We start from the raw sequence: 24,619 nt of genomic DNA on the forward strand, positions 1-24,619 counted from the left end.
TGCCATACTGCTAAATATTACCAACTGTAATGACTCTGGCGATGGACGTTATGTTGAGTGGCGGTTGTGGGCAGGTCACAGTCAGGATGCTGATGGATCACTATCCCTGGATGCATGTGCGTAGTGGCGTGGTGAGCGGGTGCTTGTCTGATGCCCAATGAGCATTAGTAAAACGGCATTAAAGACCCAACGCTTATTGTCTAACAATACACAGATGATGTGGCAACATTGCAGGCTGCTTGTGGAATCAGAGCAGTGGCAGTGAATGCCCAGCCAGGAAGATGCCAACATCAGCATGTGGACCATGTCGTTGTGGCAGAGGTGCCCAAGTCTGCTGAGGTAGTGGGTTGCCCACTGCACATCAGCTACACTGCCTGGTGGTAGCTGGACAGCAGTGCACGAGGCACGACATGGCATGCTGCAATCTCTGGGCAGAAGAGGCAGCCAGCAGCAGCTGCAGCTGCAGAGTCTGCCTACAGCAGCAGACAGGAGACTGCTCGCCCATACTATGGCGGAAGAGTGGCCACCCATCCAGGCTCATGCTGGAGGCCACGAAGTGGCCCAATGATCGAAGGGGACTAAGTTTTCCACATCAGACTCTGCATGGATGGCAGCACTTTGGCTAACAGTGCCCACGTCTGCAGGGTGGGATTTGCAGCAAAATGGATCCTTGTAGATCGCTAGATAAGTAAATGGCGGTCCAGGATTGGTCCCTCCTCATTGCAGGTCACTGGCTGCATATATCTGTACTGAAAATAAGAAATACTTATTCGGGCCTCACCCATGATTGTTATGCTATCACACTGGTTTCTTCACCTCAACTCCCAATAGAGATGCAACCTGGGCATGGGGAATCAGCCATCCGAGTTGTGGATGCTCCATCTTCCTGCTGTGTCTGTACTTTGGTGCCTCTGACTGCCCGGCCTGGCTATGGTGTGAAGTAACCAGCTCGGTGGTGCGTCCATAATACAGTGGTATCTGTGGCTTCCCCTTGTTGAAATTCAGTCCAGCCGTTATGGCTTGACCCACTTTCCTTGGCTTCTTATGTTGTTGGGGAAGGCATCATGTTGCCGTGGAAGGCATCTGAATTTTACTCGGCTACACCAAGTACATTATTTCGTGGTACAACACAACTCACTATTGTTATATTTAATGCTGATAGATTTTTGTTATTTTGATGTGCTGGAATTTTATACATTTGCTAATATTTTTACTTTTTATGCATACCATAACCAAGAAATTATAACGAGAATGTGAAACCAAAATTGGAATAATAAAAAAAAAGGGGGAAAGGCTACTACTCACCCACAAATCATTGTAGAAATGTACTCTGAGTATTAGACACACGTGCACATATTCATTTCCATACACACACTGGCTAACATGTGCTTCAGTTAAGTGGTCAGTGGCAGCCACCAACAATTATCACCCTAACAGCCAGGCTGCCACCAACACTTAACACACAGGATGCATTAGCCCTTGTGCACCTGGAAAAAAAGCTATGGGCAGATGTAATAAACTATATTAATTACATTTGTACAACCATCTATAGGCGATAGGTTGTCGGTTCTTTTCGAATTACAACCAAGAAATTAGCCACTGAGGACACTGAGCAATTCGTTGCCAACTTAAGACATCAAGCACGCACAAAAAATAGAATTTTTTTATTTACTAGGCTTTTCAAGGTGTTTTAGCACAAGAGTGGCTAACTTATTTTCTGGAGGACAGATGGACTCAGATGTTGCTCCTGACATACCACATTGCACAACTGGTTGTTTGTCAAAAGAACTTGAGTCACTGAATGAATTTTGACTTGCTTAGTAAATACTATTGACATTATGGTCTGATTATGACCTTTAAACAGATTCATGAAGCCTTACTTCTCTCTCAGTTTGTTTTCTGCAAAAGTACTGCTGCAATCCTTTCACAAAAACATGGGTCATTCCATGTCAATTCAACCACTTTGAGAAAATGTTCCAGCTGATAGTCTCAGATTTGGCTGAAATTTAGCACATCAATGTTACCAAGTATAGAACACTCATGTACAAAATTTTAAGTTCCTCTGCCAATTAGTTCCAGAATAATGGCTTGTGAAAGAAGGTGTCATGACCCGGAAATTGCAACCCGCATCTGGCAATCTATCTTCAGACCCAACTTCAGGTCTTAATAACTTTGGAACTATTCCACACAGTCCAGTGAAATTTTTACAACCCAGTAACATCTACTTAGAGAACACACTCTATGAATCAAAACACCAACAACATATTTCCGAGGTAAAATAAAAAATTCCAAAATGTGGTTAAAAAAATGTAATATGTTAAAAGGTACATATTATAGGTGCCCACTATGCCAAATATAATTCACTCAAAAAGGGTATAAATTTTTTTGTGGTAAGCTTAATGTGGCCTAAACACACACAGAACTCATCTTGCCCATATCAGTCGCACAGAGTTACATGCACACGAAAATACAAAAATTTGAAAAATTACCTGAAAAACATGTATTTTCTAAGTGTGGTAGCACAAAAGGGACAAGTGATATCCAAGCCAAATTTCAAACACTGCATAAGTAGACCATAATATAATATGTGGCAAAATTACAACTTGTTATTGCAAATCAATTGTGTACAATAAAAGTTGACAGAGATGTATTTGGTTACGTTTCTTTTAACACGATTTAGCAAGTAATAGTGATGATGCAGACAGCTTGTTTCAGATAAAGCTGCAGCAATTGTTGGGAACCATTAGGCAATAGAAAGTTAAACAATGGTAGTTTTCAGGGACAGAATGAGTCATTGTTAGGCAGGAACAACAAAGGAAACAAGCAACAATTACAGGTTACTCATGTTTTTAAGATTCTAGTTCAGACTGGTCGTTACTGTTGTGGAAAGACAGTATGGAGGTGGAAGAGTGTACTAGTGGTGCTTTTGTTCAAACTAGTTGCAGTATTGGTAGAGCACAAGCATCTGAATGTCATAAAACAACATATGGAACAAATGTGGCATTCACTTTGTACTGTATGATCTGGATGAATCAGACCAAGATTTGTTGCTATGGAGATCCAGGATACACCCTGTGGGCACAAGAAGTACGGTTCCAGGAAACGTTAGTGTTTGTTATCATCATATGAAACTGTTTCTAGATAAATATTCTTTCCTACAAAGAAGTTGTTTTGAGCCATTTCGGATTCATAAGAAGAAAGTGAAGTGTAGCCTCAGAGAAATTGATATAAAATCAGTATTGAAAGTGAATCAGTGCATGGAACTTAACATGAAACCAGGACAAAATTTATGTTCCAGGTGTGTTACACTGCTAAAAAATGAAGAACATTCTGATAATTTACGTGGCAGTGACGAAGAGTATCAGCCACCTACAACCACAGCGGATGAGCAATTAAGTACTTCAGTGACTGCTCTTGGTTATTCTCCCATGAAGACACACAAAGTTGAGAAAAGAGACAGGCCCAGCTATGGTAGAAGAAAACTACAAGAAGCTCAAATCGAATTAAAACACAAAATAGCTCACACACTAATGGTGGAAGAGGAAAAACTATCTGCTCCAAGGGAACAGAAATCATGCCAGAAAATGCTCTGATTTGGACTAAATCGTGCATAATTTGAAAGAAAAATGTGCCATATCCACACACCAGAAAAAAATAGCTATTCTTACCCTTGCACCTTCCAGCTGTTCTATTGACTACACTGCAAAGGAATTCAATTTTTCTACATATATGGTACAGCAAGCTAGGAAAATAAAAGCAACCCAAGGAGTGCTTCCACAACTTCAGCAGGCTCAGGGTAAGCAATTGAGTTCAGAAATAAAGGTGCTAGTGTCGGAGTTTTATAAAAATAATGACTACAGCCGAATAATGCCTGGAAAAAAAAGACTATGTAACGGTGAAAATGGGAAATGTACGTGTAAAGATGCAAAACAGACTGTTGCTATGCAACATATCAGAACTATACGTAGAATTCAAGGAAAAGTATCCCAATACTAAAGTAGGTTTATCATCTTTTTTCAATCTTCGGCCAAAATGGATTGTGCCTGTAAGTGCAAGGGGCACACACAATGTTTGGGTATGTGAGACCCATCAAAATGCTAAGCTGATGTTTGTTACTATAAAGGATTCAGGTCTGGATTACAAAAGTGCAATGAAGCTGCTAGTGTGTGACATCAGTTCCTACCAATGCATGATACACAGGGGTGAGAAGTGTCCTGGCAAGGCAAATCTTGCAGAACACATGAATAACAAACTGTATGGTGAACCCCTTATGGATGATGATGAACTTGTTTCTTATAAACAATGGACACACATGGATCACACAAGTCTTGAAACAAAGCAAAGTACAGTGGAAGATTTTGTTGAAATGTGTTGTCAAAAAACGGACAAACTGACCACACACAGCTTCACAGCAACAGCACAATTGGCTTATCTCCAGTTTTGTTAAGGATAATTTGAAATAAGATGAAATTATAGCAATACTAGGCTTTTCTGAAAATTATGCATTTATAGTTCAAGATTCCATCCAAGGATATCATCTGGACAACAGTCAAGCAACTCTCCAGCCATTAGTGATTTACTATAGAGGTGAATCAGATGATGTGTCTGTCATGAACCTGTGTGTTTTTAGTGACTGTTTAATTCATGATGCCATTGCAGTTCATGCCCACATTCGCACTGTCATGGCATATGTGAAAAACAAGCTGCCTCGCATACATTTTGCGAAATACTTCAGTGATGGGGCAGCTAGTCAGTATAAAAGCTGTAAAAATCTTAAAAATTTATGCATGCATTACCATGATTTTCAGATTCATGCAGAATGGAATTTTTTCACAGCAAGTCATGGTAAAAATGAATGCAATGGTATTGGTGCTACCATTAAGCGCATGGCATCACGAGCTAGTCTGCAGCACCCTACAGAAGGTCACATCTAACACCTCTTCAATTATTTACCTGGGTACAGAAAAATATCTCTGGCATACAATCAGTCTATGTTTCAAACGATGAGGTGAAATCAGTTGAAGTGTTGCTAAAAAGCAGACTAGAACACGTTAAAACTGTTGCAGGCACGAGAAGCCTTCATCACTTCTGTCCAGCGGACTCTGACAATGTGCAGACTGTCCGGTTATAACTATAGGTTCATGCACAACATGTGTCTTCACAGTCAGTGTGACTCAGGATTCAGAATCAAAAGCAGCAACATACAACCAGGTTGCTATGTTATTGCTGTTTATGATGACAAATGGTACTTAGGATGTGTTGCAGAGTGCTGTGAAGCAGGAGGTGATGTATTTGTGAACTTCATGGCACCAGCAGGACCAGCAAGATCATTTCATTGGCCACATTTGGCAGACAGGTGTTGGATTCCTTTTGAACATATTCTTATGACAGTTCCAGTTCCTACCACAGTGTCAAGAAGACAGTACAATTTGCCGCTCAATGTACAGAGTACAGTAGCTAAAGTGTGGGAGAACTTCTATTCGAAGCACAATCGACTGGTTTTTAGCAGTTAAGGTGCAGTAAACGTTAATGATAGGTTGTGTTAATCAGTCTATATGTTGTTGCTTAGTGATTAAACAGTTGTGGGAGAGGATAAGAGGCAGAACATTTTACGATATGTTTTTACAAAATTGTGTTGTGGAACAATGGCCACATCACCAAATACATCTGTCAACTTCCATTGTACACAAATGTCTTGCAATAACATGCTGAAATTTTGAGATGTATATCATTATGGTCTACTTATGCAGTGTGTGAAATTTGGCTTGGATACCAGTTGTCCCTTTTGTGCTACCACACTTCGAAAATCCATGTTTTTCAGGTAATTTTTCAAATTTTTGTATTTTCGTGTGCATGTAACTCAGTTTTTGTGACTGATATTGGTATGATGAGTTCTGTGTGTGTTTAGGCCACATTAAGCTTACCACAAAAAAATGTATACCCTTTTTGAGTGCACCTACAATATGTACCTTTTAACATATTACATTTCTTTAATCACACTTTGGAATTTTTATTTTCCCTAAGAAATATGTTGTTGGTGTTTTAATTCATGGAGTGTGTTCTCTAAATGGATGTTACTAGGTTGTAAAAATTTCACTGGACTGTGTGGAATAGTTCCAAAGTTATTAAGACCTGAAGTTGGGTCTGAAGATAGATTGCCAGATGCGGGTTGCAATTTCCGGGTCACGCCACCTTCTTTCACAAGTCATAATTCTGGAACTAATTGGCAGGGGAAACCAATACTTTGTACACGAGTGTTCCACACATGGTAGAATTACTGTACTAAATTTCAGTCAAATCTGAGACTATGAGCTGGAGCCCCTGGTTGAACTGACATGGAATGACCCACATACCATTTAATTTAGACAGGGCTTTATGTGCTCTTGATAAAGCAAGACCAGCTAAATTAAGAAATTTAACAAAAACTGTGCCCATTATACCAGAATGACATACACAAGAAACATCTACTCTGCTATCTTGCTCAAAGACTTCACATGCTGAGGGCAATAAACAAATGGAACCCGCAGAAAAAGTCAATTTAGTTTGTCACTTCTTGACCATTCTCTACTAAACTGTCAGTTATGAAATGAGATTCATAAGCCTACATGAAACCTCCCCAGGGGATATTATTATTATTTCTTTACTTTCTCAGACGTTAAGTCTGGTTAAAAATGGAAAGTGACGCGGACCTTGATCAAGTGTCACTTCCTTTTAACTGTACGGTATGTGTTATATTGCATTTAGGAACTTTCGGGTAATTGAACATGTATCAATAATTACAGATTTCTGTAGTTGTATGTACAAGTTTGGATGTAGCTGTATAGCATTGATGTACTGGTGGATATTGTGTGGTATGACTCCTGTAGTTGATAGTATAATTGGCATAATGTCAACTTTATCCTGATGCCACATGTCCTTGACTTCCTCTGCCATTGGATGTATTTTTCAATTTTTTCTCCTGTTTTCTTTTGTATATTTGTTGTATTGGGTATGGATATTTCGATTAGTTGTGTTAATTTCTTCTTTTTATTGGTGAGTATGATGTCAGGTTTGTTATGTGGTGTTGTTTTATCTGTTATAATGGTTCTGTTCCAGTATAATTTGTATTCATCATTCTCCAGTACATTTTGTGGTGCATACTTGTATGTGGGAACATGTTGTTTTATAAGTTTATGTTGTAAGGCAAGCTGTTGATGTATTATTTTTGCTACATTGTCATGTCTTCTGGGGTATTCTGTATTTGCTAGTATTGTACATCCGCTTGTGATGTGATCTACTGTTTCTATTTGTTGTTTGCAAAGTCTGCATTTATCTGTTGTGGTATTGGGATCTTTAATAATATGCTTGCTGTAATATCTGGTGTTTATTGTTTGATCCTGTATTGCAATCATGAATCCTTCCGTCTCACTGTATATATTGCCTTTTCTTAGCGATGTGTTGGATGCGTCTTGATCGATGTGTGGCTGTGTTAGATGATAAGGGTGCTTGCCATGTAGTGTTTTCTTTTTCCAATTTACTTTCTTCGTTTCTGTTGATGTTATGTGATCTAAAGGGTTGTAGAAGTGGTTATGAAATTGCAATGGTGTAGCTGATGTATTTATATGAGTGATTGCTTTGTGTATTTTGCTAGTTTCTGCTCGTTCTAGAAAGAATTTTCTTAAATTGTCTACCTGTCCATAATGTAGGTTTTTTATATCAATAATTCCCCTTCCTCCTTCCTTTCTGCTTAATGTGAATCTTTCAGTTGCTGAATGTATGTGATGTACTCTATATTTGTGGCATTGTGATCGTGTAAGTGTATTGAGTGCTTCTAGGTCTGTGTTACTCCATTTCACTACTCCAAATGAGTAGGTCAATATTGGTATAGCATAAGTATTTATAGCTTTTGTCTTGTTTCTTGCTGTCAATTCTGTTTTCAGTATTTTTGTTAGTCTTTGTCTATATTTTTCTTTTAGTTCTTCTTTAATATTTGTATTATCTATTCCTATTATTTGTCTGTATCCTAGATATTTATAGGCATCTGTTTTTTCCATCGCTTCTATGCAGTCGCTGTGGTTATCCAATATGTAATCTTCTTGTTTAGTGTGTTTTCCCTTGACTATGCTATTTTTCTTACATTTGTCTGTTCCAAAAGCCATACTTATATCATTGCTGAATACTTCTGTTATCTTTAGTAATTGGTTGAGTTGTTGATTTGCTGCTGCCAGTAGTTTTAGATCATCCATGTATAGCAAATGTGTGATTTTGTGTGGGTATGTTCCAGTAATATTGTATCCATAATTTGTATTATTTAGCATGTTGGATAGTGGGTTCAGAGCAAGGCAGAACCAGAAAGGACTTAATGAGTCTCCTTGGTATATTCCACGCTTAATCTGTATTGGCTGTGATGTGATATTATTTGAATTTGTTTGGATATTAAGTGGGGTTTTCCAATTTTTCATTACTATGTTTAGGAACTGTATCAATTTAGGATCTACTTTGTATATTTCCAATATTTGTAGTAACCATGAGTGGGGTACACTATCAAAAGCTTTTTGGTAATCAATGTATGCGTATTGTAGCGACCTTTGTTTAGTTTTCGCTTGATATGTCACCTCTGCATCTATTATCAGTTGCTCTTTACATCCTCGTGCTCCTTTGCAACAGCCTTTTTGTTCTTCATTTATAATTTTGTTCTGTGTTGTATGTGTCATTAATTTCTGTGTAATGACTGAAGTTAATATTTTGTATATTGTTGGTAGGCATGTTATGGGGCGATATTTAGCTGGGTTTGCTGTGTCTGCTTGATCTTTAGGTTTCAGATAAGTTATTCCATGTGTAAGTGTATCAGGGAATGTGTATGGGTCTGCAATGTAACTGTTAAATAATTTAGTTAGATGTGAATGTGTTGAGGTGAACTTCTTTAGCCAGAAATTTGCTATTTTATCTTCTCCAGGGGCTTTCCAATTGTGAGTAGAATTAATTCCTTGGGTGACTTCATGTTGCAAAATTATCACTTCAGGCATTTGTGGTATCATCTTGTATGTGTCTGTTTCTGCTTGTATCCACCGTGCATGCCTGTTATGTTGTACCAGGTATGACCATATGTTGCTCCAGAAGTGTTCCATGTCTGTTATGTTTGGTGGATCGTCTATTTTAATGTGTGTGTTATCTATTGTCTGGTAAAATTTCTTTTGGTTTGTGTTGAATGTTTGGTTTTGTTTCCTTCTATTTTCACTTTTTTGTGTTATTATTATTATTATTATTATTATTATTATTACTACTACTACTACTACTACCACCACCACCACCAGTTGCCTGGTTTGACATCCTGCCCCTCTTATTCTAAAAAGAGAGAGAGAGAGAGAGAGAGAGAGAGAGAGAGAGAGAGAGAAGAAACAACAACAACAACAACAACACTCGCACTTAATACTGGATGGGATTATTTGTAATCAGGAGAACAAGAACTCTTCAGAAAATTTGCACTCTTTATTGCCTGTTGTCTAACAACTTTCTGTTTTGGGTGACACAAAATTAAATATAGGATACATAAAACCAGCAAAGACAAGAGACAGGCAATGCAGTACACATTTCTTCAATCCTTATCTGCTAGCAATGTTTTCTCTCTAATCTTGCTACAGCTTTACATAGCATTCTTTCCTTTCTGCAACAGAATCTATTACCTCAACAAAGTTCGTCAAACATTTTGCTACATGAAAAATCGAAATATTGTTGTCTAATACTGCGTAGGCTGTTAATACAAATAGTACCCAAGACTGGTGTGGTTTCTCGATCTGATTATGTATATTTTCTCACTGTCTGCTACACAAAACAAAATAGGCCTTTCTAACACTGCAGAAATTTTAACACACACCAAATAAACGAGACTGTTTTGGCACAAATGGTCATTTTTATAACACGTCAGAATATAATTCATGAAGACCAACATAAAATGCCTATTAGGCCTACTGTAAGCAAAAAGCTTTATGTTAGAAAACAGTTTCACATTTCATTCATATGCTCCAGTTTCTCGAGCATGAGATCGAAAAGTAGTAGTACGAGATTTTAATATAAATTTGGAATCGTCATATACTTCCCTAATTTGTGTGATGTCCCTGTTTCTTCTCCTTCCTCGTTCTAACAAACAATCTTGTCATGACTAATTCTGGAACTATTCCTGCCTTTGTCAAAACTTATTCGCCAGTTAACTTCACTAACCCAGCCACAATCACCGGTTTAGGTATCCCTGATTATTCTCCAGTTAGGCGTTGTTATGTTCCTACAAATCATTTTCCGTGCTACTTCCAGAATAGAACTTAAGCGGCTGCTAGATGGAGACTGTACAACTGGCCCTTACTAGTGTAGTGATCTGGCCAAAAATATTCTGACAACATTTCATTTTCCTGGATACACCGAGAAGATAATACGTAATCTTTCTTACCTGTTATTCCTGTTAGTCATTTATTTCCACTCTGGTAGTCTGAATCTATGGATTTCCCTAGTAATTATAACAATGCTGATCATTCGCAAACCCAATCAACGACATAATCAGAGAGCGATTGGCTTTCACTCGTTCGCCTTTACTCTGCTCAGCTTGTATAGCTCGGTCCCCTTCTGCCCGCAGGAAAGTTTATTTCTAGATGCGATGAGGATTCCCCTGACAGAGACATCACATACGCTATGCACGCATTCAAAAATCATCTTATGATTTTTTTTTTTTACCAAGGGACCAAACTGCTGATTTCATTGGTCCCTAGGCTTACATACAACTTAATCTAACTTATGCTAAGGACAACAAATACACCCATGCCCGAGGGAGGATTCGAACCTCCGACGGGGGCAGCCGCGCGAACCGTGACAAGTCGCTTCAGACCGCCAGGGATGTGCATCAAAGTCATTTGAGTAATCGATAGACCAACATGCGCTGGATGCTAGGCACTTTGTTAAACTATGTTTTTACTCATCGAGAATATGAATTTGGTGCCCCCCCCCCCTCCCCTTCCTTTAGATCCGGGCCCACTGCGCATGCGTGAATCTGGCAGCTTGGGCACAGCAGTAAAATTTTTCCTGGTTGCATCTAACTGCTTACTGCAACTGCTTACACAGCAGCCGCCACATTTCTGTAGCCAGAAATGGGAGAAGGTACTACTCATACGCCACTCTACTGCGCATGAGCCCACATGTAACTGCTAAAACAAATCTAATGTAAACAGTTGTGACGTCACGCTCATCGGAGGCAATTTGTTGTTATGAAGCATTGCATAGTCTTCCTAAAGCCTTTGACACATTTTTCTGTTGGCAAATGCTTGTATGAGCACTGTGTTTTGTTGTTGTATATGGCACATTTCCTTTGCAATTTATGTTTTATTTTTGTCCCCCCCCCCCCCCCCCCCCCTCGTTCACATTTTATTCTTGCAGTATTATTCTGCAGTAGCGGGATACAGTAATATCCTTTGTTAGAGTATTGATTCTTACCAGTCAAAATTACAAAAATTTACTGAAAACTAAACGAAAAATTCCTGGGTTTTTCTCAGTTTTCTCCCGGATGAAAAAAATTCCCGGTTTTTTCCTGGATCTCCCGGCTGTCCTGGGCCATATACACCCTGTAATAATAATGGTAAAACACAAACTTAAATTAGTCTGTTATGGGCTGATGGAGACCACAGGTCCCTTACACCAAAGTACACAAGAAATATCCCTGAACAACCTCTGAACTTTTGGCAGCACAGTTTGAAATAACCTCATATAGGAGAGGTCCTCACACGAACATGGTTCCTACTGTTGTCACTGGAATGGAATAGTAGTATTTGATGGCACCAGAGCCTCACGAATCAAACTGGACGCTTTTCACACTATGGTCATTACTGAATTCATGAATGACACTGTGAGGAAGTTGGCAAAGTACTACTTCACAATGAAACTAATCAGAAAGTGCCAAAGTCTCAATGTTCTGTGGTGATCTAAAAACATGCACGTTCAAATATGAATCCATTATTTTTTTACATAAAAATCCTTTGCTTTTGTACGAATGACAAATTCAAAGCCATGTGATGAATTCAATTGTTCTGAGAACTGCCTATTTTATGGGCTTCCCAGGTAAGTCACCACCCAGTGTAATATCACAAAATCATTTCCTCAACCTCCATTAGGTTAGCGCAGGGTGGAGCTGAGGAAATGCACGTTTTTCACTAGTGAATAACTTATTCTGCTTTATTTACATAAAAATGTTTTACATTAAAGAACTACATTTTTTATTTTTGAGATCCATATACAGCGTGTTAGAAAAAGGTACGGCCAAACTTTCAGGAAACATTCCTCACACACAAAGAAAGAAAATATGTTATGTGGACATGTGTCTTGAAATGCTTACTTTCCATGTTAGAGCACATTTTATTACTTCTCTTCAAATCACATTAATCATGGAATGGAAACACACAGCAACAGAACGCACCAGGGTGACTGCAAACACTTTGTTACAGGAAATGTTCAAAACGTCCTCCGTTAGCAAGGATACATGCATCCACCCTCCGTCGCATGGAATCCCGATGCGCTGATGCAGCCCTGGAGAATGGCGTATTGTATCCCAGCCATCCACAATACGAGCACGAAGAGTCTCTACATTTGGTACCAGGGTTGCGTAGATAAGAGCTTTCAAATGCCCCCATAAATGAAAGTCAAGAGGGTTGAGGTCAGGAGAGCATGGAGGCCATGGAATTGGTCCGCCTCTACCAATCCATCGGTCACCGAACCTATTGTTGAGAAGCGTACGAACACTTCGACTGAGATGTGCAGGAGCTCCATCGTGCATGAACCACATGTTGTGTCGTACTTGTAAAGGCATATGTTCTAGCAGCACAGGTACAGTATCCCATATGAAATCATGATAACGTGCTCCACTGAGCGTAGGTGGAAGAACATGGGGCTCAATCAAGACATCACCAACAATGCCTGCCCAAACGTTCACAGAAAATCTGTGTTGATGACATGATTGCACAATTGCGTGCGGATTCTCGTCAGCCCACACATGTTGATTGTGAAAATTTACAATTTGATCACGTTGGAATGAAGCCTCATTCGTAAAGATAACATTTGCAGTGAAATGAGGATTGACACATTGTTGGATGAACCATTCGCAGAAGTGTACCCGTGGAGGCCAATCAGCTGCTGATAGTGCCTGCACACGCTGTACATGGTACGGACACAACTGGTTCTCCCGTAGCACTCTCCATACAGTGACGTGGTCAAAGTTACCTTGTACAGCAGCAACTTCTCTGACGCTGACACTAGGGCTATCGTCAACCGCACGAAGAATTGCCTCGTCCATTGCAGGTGTCCTCGTCGTTCTAGGTCTTCCCCAGTCGCGAGTCATAGGCTGGAATGTTCCATGCTCCCTAAGACACCGATCAATTGCTTCGAACGTCTTCCTGTCGGGATACCTTCGTTCTGGAAATCTGTCTCAATACACACGTACCGCGCCACGGCTATTACCCCATGCTAATCCATACATCAAATGGGCGTCTGCCAACTCCGCATTTGTAAACATTTCACAGACTGCAAAACCACATTCGCGATGAACACTAACCTGTTGATGCTACGTACTGATGTGCCTGATGCTAGTACTGTAGAGCAATGAGTCGCATGTCAACACAAGCACCGATGTCAACATTACCTTCCTTCAATTGGGCTAACTGGCGGTGAATTGAGGAAGTACAGTACATACTGACGAAACTAAAATGAGCTCTAACATGGAAATTAAGCGTTTCCGGACACATGTCCACATAATATCTTTTCTTTATTTGCGTGTGAGGAATGTTTCTTGAAAGTTTGGCCATACCTTTTTGTAGCATCCTGTATATTAATTAGGTTCAGAAAATAATGTCACTGAATTGATTTCCTCCTTAATGACACAACTTCTGGGCCTCTCCTCAAAGCTCTGCATGGAGGAGAGGGAGTAATGACTTCATTACAGACTATTTGGACAATATTAGTAATTAATTAAGATTTCTTACCTTCCCTATATTGTGTGTGAACTGTGTACAGGAAGACTTTGAGAGAAAGTTAATTATTTCCTAAGCACACTGTAGCCTGTAGCAGAAGTGTTTCTCGAAGATGTACTCAACAGTTTCACCTTAAGGATTGAATGCTCATTTTGAAAACTAAAAATTTGTTTTTGGCAGTGAAGCCGTCCATTCGCCATTTGCCAAGTAAGCTGTAAATGAAATAATGACATGATTTGTGGCAAGACCAAGTACACACAAATAACTATTTTGTTACTGGTCAAAACACAACCATATTTTAATAGTTCAATATGATGTTTCTAAATGAGAAATTTGCATATCTTTAAATTACAAACACAGCTCAACAATGCCTAAGAATATATCAATGATGTGTGTTCTTTACCATTTACTTCCAATTATTTCTATTTTCACAGGCATCTTTCATTCTGAAAAGAAGAGCAGTATATGTCACAAACCAGTTAGATAAATAAGCTTTCTCAATCAGCCACTGGCCTTGAGCAGCAGTCATTTATGGTTGATACTACAATGAAGTTTATTGATTTCATTTTGTATACACAAGTGTGATACACATCATCAAATGATGGAATCAGTAACAGCACACATAATATTAATTTTTGACTTCCAGGGCACAAGGATACTGAACGACTTTTCAAATACTCGATGAGAAAAACTGACAAAGCTACAATAAGAACATTGTAAAATTAGGTATGAGTTCTATTACTGAAAAAAAGAAAGAGAAGCAACAGGGGGGTAGTGATAGAAAAAGGTCTGAAAAGAGGGAGGGAAGTGGAGAAGAGACAGAAGGACGTGGGGCAGCAGGGGAAGAGAAGCAGCATCCAGGAGAGAGGGGGAAGAGATGGGGAGCTGGGAGGGGCATCAGATGAAGGAAAGGGGTGGTGGGTAAGGAGGAGGGTGGTGGGTAAGGACGTGTGTGTCTGTGTGTCTGTGTGTCTGTGTGTGTGTGTGTGTGTGTGTGTGTGTGTGTGTGTGTTTGTTAAGGACCGGGGGCCTGTTAAGGACCGGGGGCCAGTTAAGGAGGGGGGCGGGTAAGGAGGGGGGCGGGTAAGGAGGGGGGCGGGTAAGGAGGGGGGCGGGTAAGGAGGGGGGCCGGTAAGGAGGGGGGCCGGTAAGGAGGGGGGCCGGTAAGGAGGGGGGCCGGTAAGGAGGGGGGCCGGTAAGGAGGGGGGCCGGTAAGGAGGGGGGCCGGTAAGGAGGGGGGCCGGTAAGGAGGGGGGCCGGTAAGGAGGGGGGCCGGTAAGGAGGGGGGCCGGTAAGGAGGGGGCGGGTAAGGAGGGGGGCGGGTAAGGAGGGGGGCGGGTAAGGAGGGGGGCGGGTAAGGAGGGGGGCGGGTAAGGAGGGGGGCGGGTAAGGAGGGGGCGGGTAAGGAGGGGGGCGGGTAAGGAGGGGGGCGGGTAAGGAGGGGGGCGGGTAAGGAGGGGGGAAGGTAAGGAGGGTGGAAGGTAAGGATGGGGCAGGTAAGGATGGGGAAGAGGGAGGGTGAGAGAAGGGGAGAGCCACTGGGTAAGGGAAATGAGGGAGGGTAAGGGAACATGTCATCTGGATGAGCAGCAAGGTTTCTCCATAGTTGGTGCAAAACTGGTTTTCATATCAACAGCACGAAGACACACACCTTCTTTATAGAATCAAAGTATGATAATTAGTCTAAGGTATTCTAGTCTTGGACTGTCAGTTACTTTTCGGTGGGTCCTGACTTGACATGCTGTAGAATGGAGACTGTGTGTTCTAACACACTATTTAGTGTCCACAATTGCCATAGATGGTTTCACTGAGCCCTCGAGAAGACGTATCTGAAACGGAGACCCTTATTACACCACAATGCATAGGGAGGGTTAGTAGGGCCTGGTGACACAATGGTAAACCCTGCTCTCAGATGAATTCTTATTATTCTTCGACACTTTGTGGACACAGATGATGAACTATGCCCTTCAGGTTGGCACATCATTCGTCATCAGATCGTAATATCAAATCTTGATGAAAGATAATGGTCACTGTTGTACTGAGTACAATAAACTGGCATACCTTGAATTACACAAAAGCAAGACTCGATACTGAGTGTAGTCTGCCGTCTCGATCTGGAGGGAGCTACTCCACATCTTTTGCAATGTTGCCATGTCTCCAAAGTTATGTTTGATATGCTCCATGAAGAACTAAGGTTTGGTCATTAAAAGATCTTGCATTCATTCTAGAACAGAATTGGTACTTTCGTGACTGTGGCTCTCCATGTAAACACCATTTTCCTTCCTACCATGGTGTATCCAAGGGCGGGAACGATTTGGGGTTTTACTGGCAAGCATCATAATCAGAGTTCCAGTTTAAAGCAATCGGTAGGACCTTGCAGTCACTGGCTTGAATAAGTTTCCAATCACTTCATGGCAAGCTGTTCGACCAGCTCTGACTGGGGGCTTGCTCCATGGGTGCCACCCAGCCATGGCAACAGCTACCTGTTTTTTTCAGGGGGGATCCACAGCCTCCAAATGTTTGATAAATGTAAACATCAGCCGCAGTAGGCTGTAATGCGATTTTTATTTAATCGTGTCAATGACAACCAATGCTATAATCCATAATGATTCATGTCATCCTCATTCAAACAAATGTGCCTTCTTTCAAGTGATGATAAGGAGGATGACAAGCACTCCTCCTGTTAGTATGGAAATGAGTAAAGAATTAGATATGTTGAAGAGAATAGCTTGTAGAAATGGTTACAATAATAGAATGCTTTCAGCTATACACAGTAAAAAACTGACTACCTCTGTAGAAAAGAATGTAGACTGTATTACACTAACAAAGGAGCAGCCTAAAGAAAAGGTGAAGTATGCTACATTGCCATACTATGGACGCATTTCTGATGAGATAGCTGAGGTTTTCTGAAATACGAATGTACAGATAAGTTTTGTTTTGGCACACAAAATCAAGAATTCTCTATGCCATAGTACCCACAAGGCTGAAGTAATGAAGCAATCTGGGACCTACACTATGTGATCAAAAGTGTCCAGACACCTGGCTGAAAAAGTTTGTGGCACCCTCCACGGGTTGGGTTGTTTGGGGGAAGAGAACAAACACTGAGGTCATTGGTCTCATGGGATTAAGGAAGGACAGGGAAGGAAGTCGGCCATGCCCTTTCAGAGGAACCATCCCGGCATTTGCCTGGAGCGATTTAGGGAAATCACTCCGTCCATGGGTAATAATGGAATTCAATATGATGTTGGCCCACCCTTAGCCTTGATAACAGCTTCCACTCTCGCAGGCATACGTTCAAGCAGGTGCTGGAAGGTATCTTGGGGAATGGCAGTCCATTCTTCACGGAGTGCTGTACTGAGGAGAGGTATCAATGTCAGTCGATGAGGCCTGGTGCGAAGTCGGTGTTCTAAAACATCCCAAAGGTGTTCTATAGGATTGAGGTCAGGACTCTGTGCAGGCCAGTCCACTACAGGGATGTTGTTGTTGTTGTTGTGTAACCACTCCGCCACAGGCCATGCATTATGAACAGGTGCTCGATTGTGTTGAAACATGCAATCACCATCCCCAAACTGCTCTTCAACAGTGGGAAGCAAGAAGGTGCTTAACACATCAATGTAGGCCTGTGCTGTGATAGTGCCACACAAAACAACAAGGGGTGCAAGCCCCCTCCATGAAAAATACAACCACACCATAACACCACCACCTCTGAATTTTACTGTTGGCACTACATACGATGGCAGATGAGGTTCACTGGGAATTCACCATACCCACACCCTGCCATCAAATCGCCACATTGTGTACTGTGATTCATCACCCAGCACAACGTTTTTCCCCTGTTCAATCGCCCAATGTTTACACTCCTTACACCAAGTGAGGTGTCATTTGGCATTTACTAGCATGATGTGTGGCTTATGAGCAGCAGCTCGAGCATGAAATCCAAGTTTTCTCATCTCCTACCTAACTGTCATAGTACTTGCAGTGGACTCTGCTGCAGTTTGGAATTCCTGTGTGATGGTCTGGATAGATGTCTGCCTTTTACACATTACGACATTCTTCAACTGTCGGTGCTCTCTGTCAGTCAACAGACAAGGTCGGCCTGTACGCTTTTGTGCTGTAGATGTTCCTTCTCATTTCCACTTCGCTATCACAACGGAAACAGTGGACCTAGGGATGTTTAGGAGTGTGGAAGTCTTGCGTACAGACTTACGACACAAGTGACACCAAATCACCTGACCATGTTCGAAGTTCATGAGATCCACAGAATGCCCCATTCTGCTCTCTCACAATGTCCAATGACTACTGAGGTCGCTGATATGGAGTACCTGACAGTATGTGGCAGCACAATGCACCTAATATGAGAAACATATGTTTTTGGGGGTGTCTGGATACTTTGATCACATAGTGTATAAAGTCAGTTGTGATGACTGAAAAAATTACTTGGGACAAACAGGGAGAAATTTTGGAACTAGGCTGAGGAAACAGAAGTATTAGTACCAGTAATAAATCTTCATTTAGCAATCACTTATGTGCTAACAAACATACTGCTAATGGCCCTAACGCACAAGAGGTTTTCATGTTATTATTAAAGGTAGACTGATGACTATCTACGGAGAAATAGAAATTTATACTGCTTTTAACAAGCAGAGTTGAAGATCAGGAATTTCCTGCAGAATTAAAAAAAAAGTGTTATGTTATGCTCTGTTGCGTTGTATTCTGATGTTTGCTTTTGCATTTTAATACAACCTCTGATCCTTTGCTGTATAATCGGTTTCATTTTTAATGGCTCTTGTCTTTGACAATTTGGATTTACACTGATCAGCTCATAAAGTGTTTTCTATTTGTAAAATCTTAATAATGTACGTTATATCGAGACAACAGTATACTTGTAATGTCCCTATTACATTGGGTACACAGCAATTACTCCACTTTGTATGGCAAGTGTTTTTTGTTTGCTGCCCCGCCCTACATTTGTATCTACTGCACATTGTTTATCCTCAGCTGTGATATATGCAGACAATGTAGTGCTTTTCCATGTTGGTTTTAAAGGTGCTTGACAATGACAAGTAGTCAAAATTAGCTAATTGCAGGATTAAATAAAATTTGCATTACAGCCTATTACAGACCATGCTTACGTTTATTAAATGCCTGGTTTTGTGAGTGTTGCCAGAGTCCCAGAGGGGACGTGCACCCACAACCTGCTGTTTGTGATGAATAGGGTAGCTCTTACTTTTCAAGTTTGATTTTTTTCCTGTGTTATCTCCTTGTTTGTTTCATTACACAAAGAAATGAGTTGAATGTAATTTGGTCTCCATAGGAAAAGGGTAAAGCAGTGCTACTAGGCCCCACATTTGAAAAAAAAAAATTGAATTACTTCTAACCTAATAAATATTAGACTAAAGTAGCTGATCAAGCAATTACTTTCAACCGAATTATTAAATTTGTTGTATTTACTAAGTCAACCTATAACACAATTATCTATAATGCTTTTGAGGTAAACACAATGACAAAAATCAAATCATAGGTGACACATTCAGGAGACAGATACCATAAATGATTTTTCAGTCTTTGTTAAGTGACAAGAGATATTTATGAAGTTTTGAAAGAATTCTGAAATCCACATATGATGCTTTGGCTGCAGAAGGGGCCAGAAACACACACTTCCAAGAAGTTGCTCAATACCACAATTTTAAAGAATCAGAGGAAGTCTTGCTACCATACAATTATCTGTTAATGCTTACTACATTTCTTATTCTTAAATTGGTTCTTGATTTCAATAGTTTTTTTCTTGCAGTGTTTCCGTCAGGACTTGTGAATAGAACTACTGTCTACACCTACATCTATATACTCCGCAAGCCACTTGTAATGACCGAATCATCTGCCCAGAAAAAAAAGAAAAGTCACTGCAGTATGAATATTAGCAGTATGCCTTGCATTATAGGTAGAGACGTACAGTGCAAGCCGTTTTTTTTTTTAGTTGATTAAGAGGTCATACAGATTGACAAAGTGCTGATTTCATGCCCACTGGTTGCAAATTGGAGCTAGAAAGCGACACAGCCACATACCACCTGTAAGCAAACAACAAAAAAATGCTACATACAAATTCTCTCAAACGTCAAGCAATCAGAGTTCCAGATCGAGGAGAGTTAGGGATCAAGGAGAGTTCCAGCCACAAGCCTCAGAAGACTAACAGCCTACAGTGGATAGTATGTGAGTGAGCATTATACTCAGTCTTGTAAACTAAAGACTTGCAAAGCTTCCCTCTGGACTAGGGTTAATGGTTTCATCGCACCTTTGTCTACATGTACCTACATCACTTTCATTGTGATGAGTACTTGAACCTACGCGTTCAATTAGGGCAATAGAATCTGACACTTCCAGGGTCATGATCTGTAGTATCACACGTTACTGTGTATACTGGAATCCTTATGAAGTTAATAGGCTGGGGTGGCCATTTGTTCTCGCAAGTGAGTGGAGAATCTAGTCACTCTCATCTATGTTTTACACTTACTGAACTTATAAACTAGTGTCTGTACACTTCTGCATGTTCAATGTAAAAACATGAAGAAGCAATAAAAAGCAGACCAGTAAGCCAGCCAAGAGTCTCATTTCCTTATCACCATCTGTTGCAACCCATGTCAGTTTACAATATGCTGAATGCTTCATGGCAGAGGGTTCCTTGTACCACTAATAGTGTTTTACTTTCTTGCTCCACTTGCAAATAGAGCAAGGGAAAAATGACTGGCTGTGTGCCTCTATGTGGGCCCTAATTTCTCTCATGTTATATGCCTGGTTCTTAGCAAAATGTAGATTGGTGGCAGCAGAGTTGTCCTATAATCAGTTACAAATGCTGGGTCTCTAAATTTTCTCAATAGTGTTTCATGAAAAGACTGTCATTTTCCCTAAAGGGAAAATTTGCATTACAGCCTATTACAGACCATGCTTACGTTTATTAAATGCCTGGTTTTGTGAGTGTTGCCAGAGTCCCAGAGGGAAACCTACTGATACCAAATCTAATAGGCCACCTTTGAACTGTTTTGATGTCCTCCTCTAATCTAATCTGGTGGAGATCCCAGACACGCAAGCAGTACTCCAGAACAGGTCACACCAGCAGTCTGTACATGCTCTCCTTTACAGATGAATCACAGTTTCCTAAAATTCTCTCAATAAAGCGATATGTACCATTCACCTTCCCTACCACTGTCCTTACATGCTCATTGCATTTCATATTGCTTCGCAACAATATGCCCAGATATTTAAATGACATAACTATCTCAAGCAACATATTACTAATGCTGTATTTGAACATTATTCAATTGTTTTTCCTACTCATCTGCATTCACTTACATTGATCTATATTTAGAGCACTCTGCCACACATCACACCAAACAGAAATTGTGTCCAAGTCACCTTTTATACACCTACTGTCACTCAACGACAACACCTTACTGTACATCACAGTGCCATCAGCAAACAGCCACAGCTTGCTTCTCAACCTGTCCATCAGATCATTTATATATACATATAGAATAAGAGTGGCTCTTTCACACTTCCCTGGGGTACTCTCAATGATAACCTCGTCTCAGTCAATCAAGTGTAAAATCTCAGATATCTTGAACTAACACTCTGTTTGTAGCTATCATTATGTGAACTGCTTCCCTGTGTCTGATGCTACATTTATCAAAGGCAGCAGCTTGTTTGGAAGTAATAACTGCTTGGTGTCCACTTTTCTTTTTTACTTGTGGCTATGGAGTTTCAAAACAGTTTATCAGTTCATGTTCCACAACCAACCTTGAGATCAAGTGCCAGTAATTCTGGTTCAACACTCCTTGAAACTGGTATCATGAACTTGGCAAATTGGTTTGAGAAAAAATGATAAGAACTATATGAATGATTGCAAGTTAAATGAACAAACTATGAGTGAAATTATCAGCACTGCATGGGTAGTGGATTTTTCTTTTCTTTTCAAATGTATTTATATATACAATGTAAATTCATGAACAAATTGTTGAATTTGACACGTACTTCATTCTTGTCTCTTCCCAGCTGCCCTGCTCACTCAGATACTCTTTTATCTTTCTTAAGTACTTAGTGGTCGATTCCATACACAAACCTTCACTGTCCTTTCATTCCTTGGGTAATTGAACACTGTTTATCTATCTCAACAGTAGTGATATTTAATGGACTAGCATGTGCTATGTCAAAAGTGTCATCAAGTTTTTCAAAACAGCTCTTTCTTCTTGCTTATGAACATCCAACAATCTTCCAGAAAGTTTTCAAACTTGCTTCTATTGTCTATACAAAGTGCTTTACTTTTTGATACGCAGTTTCTCTGCTCCTGAGTTGGAATTCGTGCTTTTTCCCAATAAAAAATCACCTCCCACACCCACAAAATGTAACAGATATTTTAATGTTTGACAGATGATAGTTTGCTTCCAGTTATTTCATGAGAATAATACAGAGTAAATACATTTTCTCCTCTAAATAGACTGAAGATGAAAACAATGTCCTCTCTAAAGTGAAAGACGATTGGGTTTGATCATTAAAGAGAATGGCTCGGCTTGCTCTGCCTGTCTTGGGGTCTCTGACTCATAACTTCACTGAAGTAATGTTATGTGTGACGTGACGACACATTCAGTTAAGGAGACCGAGGTAAATAAACAGCCTACATTTAGTAATTAATGAATCTGTCAATCAGAAGTACTATTTTTTGAAGTTGATGGTAATATTTTTATGGCTTTTCCTATTTTGAAGGTGCAGGGCCACTGGTTCTCCAGTGAGTCAAGGCCCATTATCGCCACACACATACCCAGAAAAAGAGTTGTCAACAAAAATTTCACAAAGCTCACTTTTAGGGTGGATAAGAATCAAACCATGATATAGTTCAAGAATTTTTTTAAAGTGCTAAATAAGAGCCACCCAGTGGAGAATTCGCAGATCAGACACCAGTAGTGTGATCCCTGTGCTCTCAGAGTAGTACATATCTATACAGCTAAATGGTGACACCCTACAAAACTTCAGAGAAATTTGAAGAAAAGTCAAGGTTGACTTGGCAGGGACCTAAAGAGGTTAAGGAAGGTAGAAAGTACTTAAGGAAGCATGAGAATAAATGAAGATAAGACCTAGGAGACAGCCAGGTTGTCTTCAGGAGAGTGGGCACAGAGAGGGTGAGTAGGGGAATAGAACTGGAGGTGGGAATTACAGTATAGAAAAGGGATTCTCCATTGGGTCAAGGCCCAAGATCACCACACACATACCCATAAAAGAGTTATTGGCAGTGACAGTAACGACATTCTCACCAGAAAATAAGACTATATTTCACCTATGGTTAAACAATGCAAGAGATTGTAGTTGTAGGCTGGTAATGAAATAATGATGCCAATGTGTTCTGTTCCACGATTATTGCACAGTAATAACGACTGTGTAATTGGACTCTAAAACCTTTGATCAGTAGGCATCTTTGCAATTTGAACCACCACATCTGATAGCCTTTGCACAGAGTATAGAACATTAATGTCCGTAGTATGAACAGTAACTAACCCTTAGCTTTGAATTTGTTTCTTTGTTAATATGGATAAATAGTATCATAGACCTTTACAAATGTAGTGTTGTAATATGGCTGACATTATTCCTCCAATCACATGATGCATTATCGCGAGATATGTCCTGTTAATGGTTACCAGATGTCTGGTAACCATTATACCAATCATTACAAAGGATTTTCACGGTTATCCGTCTTACATATGGGAATTTGGCTCTAGATTGTGTCGAATCTCGTGTATTTGGATTGATTCCCCTGGTGGAAAGTTTTTTCCCTTTAGTATTAAGTACAAGACAAGTAGTTCATGTTTCTCGACTCGTTTGTATGTACTATGGAGGTCCAAATGTTGTCACTTCGATGAAAGAACAAGCCTTACTTAGACAGAATCTATACTTGACACATTATATTTCCATTTATACGAGTCAGTGCTATAATCCAGTTTTATCCTAATCATTTGATGGGCCTTTTATTCAGTATAGTTTTACCCACACTCTAATGATCGTTCTTGTAAATGAGTGGATAGTCAATATATTTAAACTAGTAATTTTATAAAAGAACAGGTTTATAAAGATAGGAGAAATGAGCGAGTACTTATGGTGTAGTGATGATATAAACGTTAGACTTTAGTCTTCCAAGTAAGTGGATGATTAGGAGTTTCAATGGTGGTTGTTGACTTATGTCAACCCTTGACTAGATTATGTATAACAATACAAGAGTTATACTTTGTATACCTTACTGTGTACTCTTCTTTAGTAATTAGTTATTAGAGGAACTATGAGTATTTTACATATGTGATGAACTGTTTTGACTGACAACACCCTATTTACTTGTATTTGGAGCACTGTTATTCGTTCTTTTACTAATGCAGGCCTATAAGAATTGGATTATTTTAGATCTGGGTTATCATTAATCTACTCATTTCAACAACAGAAATGTAAGCTAATACGCCACCAAGATGTACCATTTCAATGAAGCACCGACATTGAAATGGTACATCTTGGTGGCGTGTTAGCTTACATTTCTGTTGTTGAAATGAGTAGATTAATGAATTGACTCATATGTACTTATTTTACACCATTAACTACCTTTTAATATATTAACTGGG

General features: G+C 40.0%; 1 protein-coding gene across 3 annotated transcripts in view; it reads right to left on the reverse strand.

Annotated features, from left to right (window-relative positions):
- The window catches only part of LOC126248792 (presequence protease, mitochondrial), a 93,833-nt gene that overhangs the window by 52,810 nt on the left and 16,404 nt on the right, over positions 1-24,619 (reverse strand). Inside the window, exon 2 of one of the 3 annotated variants that reach the window (XM_049950176.1) lies at positions 13,989-14,188. The exons of the other annotated variants lie outside the window; for them this stretch is intronic. The gene's annotated coding sequence lies outside the window, so the exon portion shown is untranslated. The remainder of the gene's footprint in view (positions 1-13,988; positions 14,189-24,619) is intronic. 3 annotated transcript variants of the gene reach the window in all.

Source organism: Schistocerca nitens, chromosome 3 (assembly GCF_023898315.1).
Source record: "Schistocerca nitens isolate TAMUIC-IGC-003100 chromosome 3, iqSchNite1.1, whole genome shotgun sequence".
Classification (NCBI taxonomy): Eukaryota; Metazoa; Arthropoda; class Insecta; order Orthoptera; family Acrididae; genus Schistocerca; species Schistocerca nitens.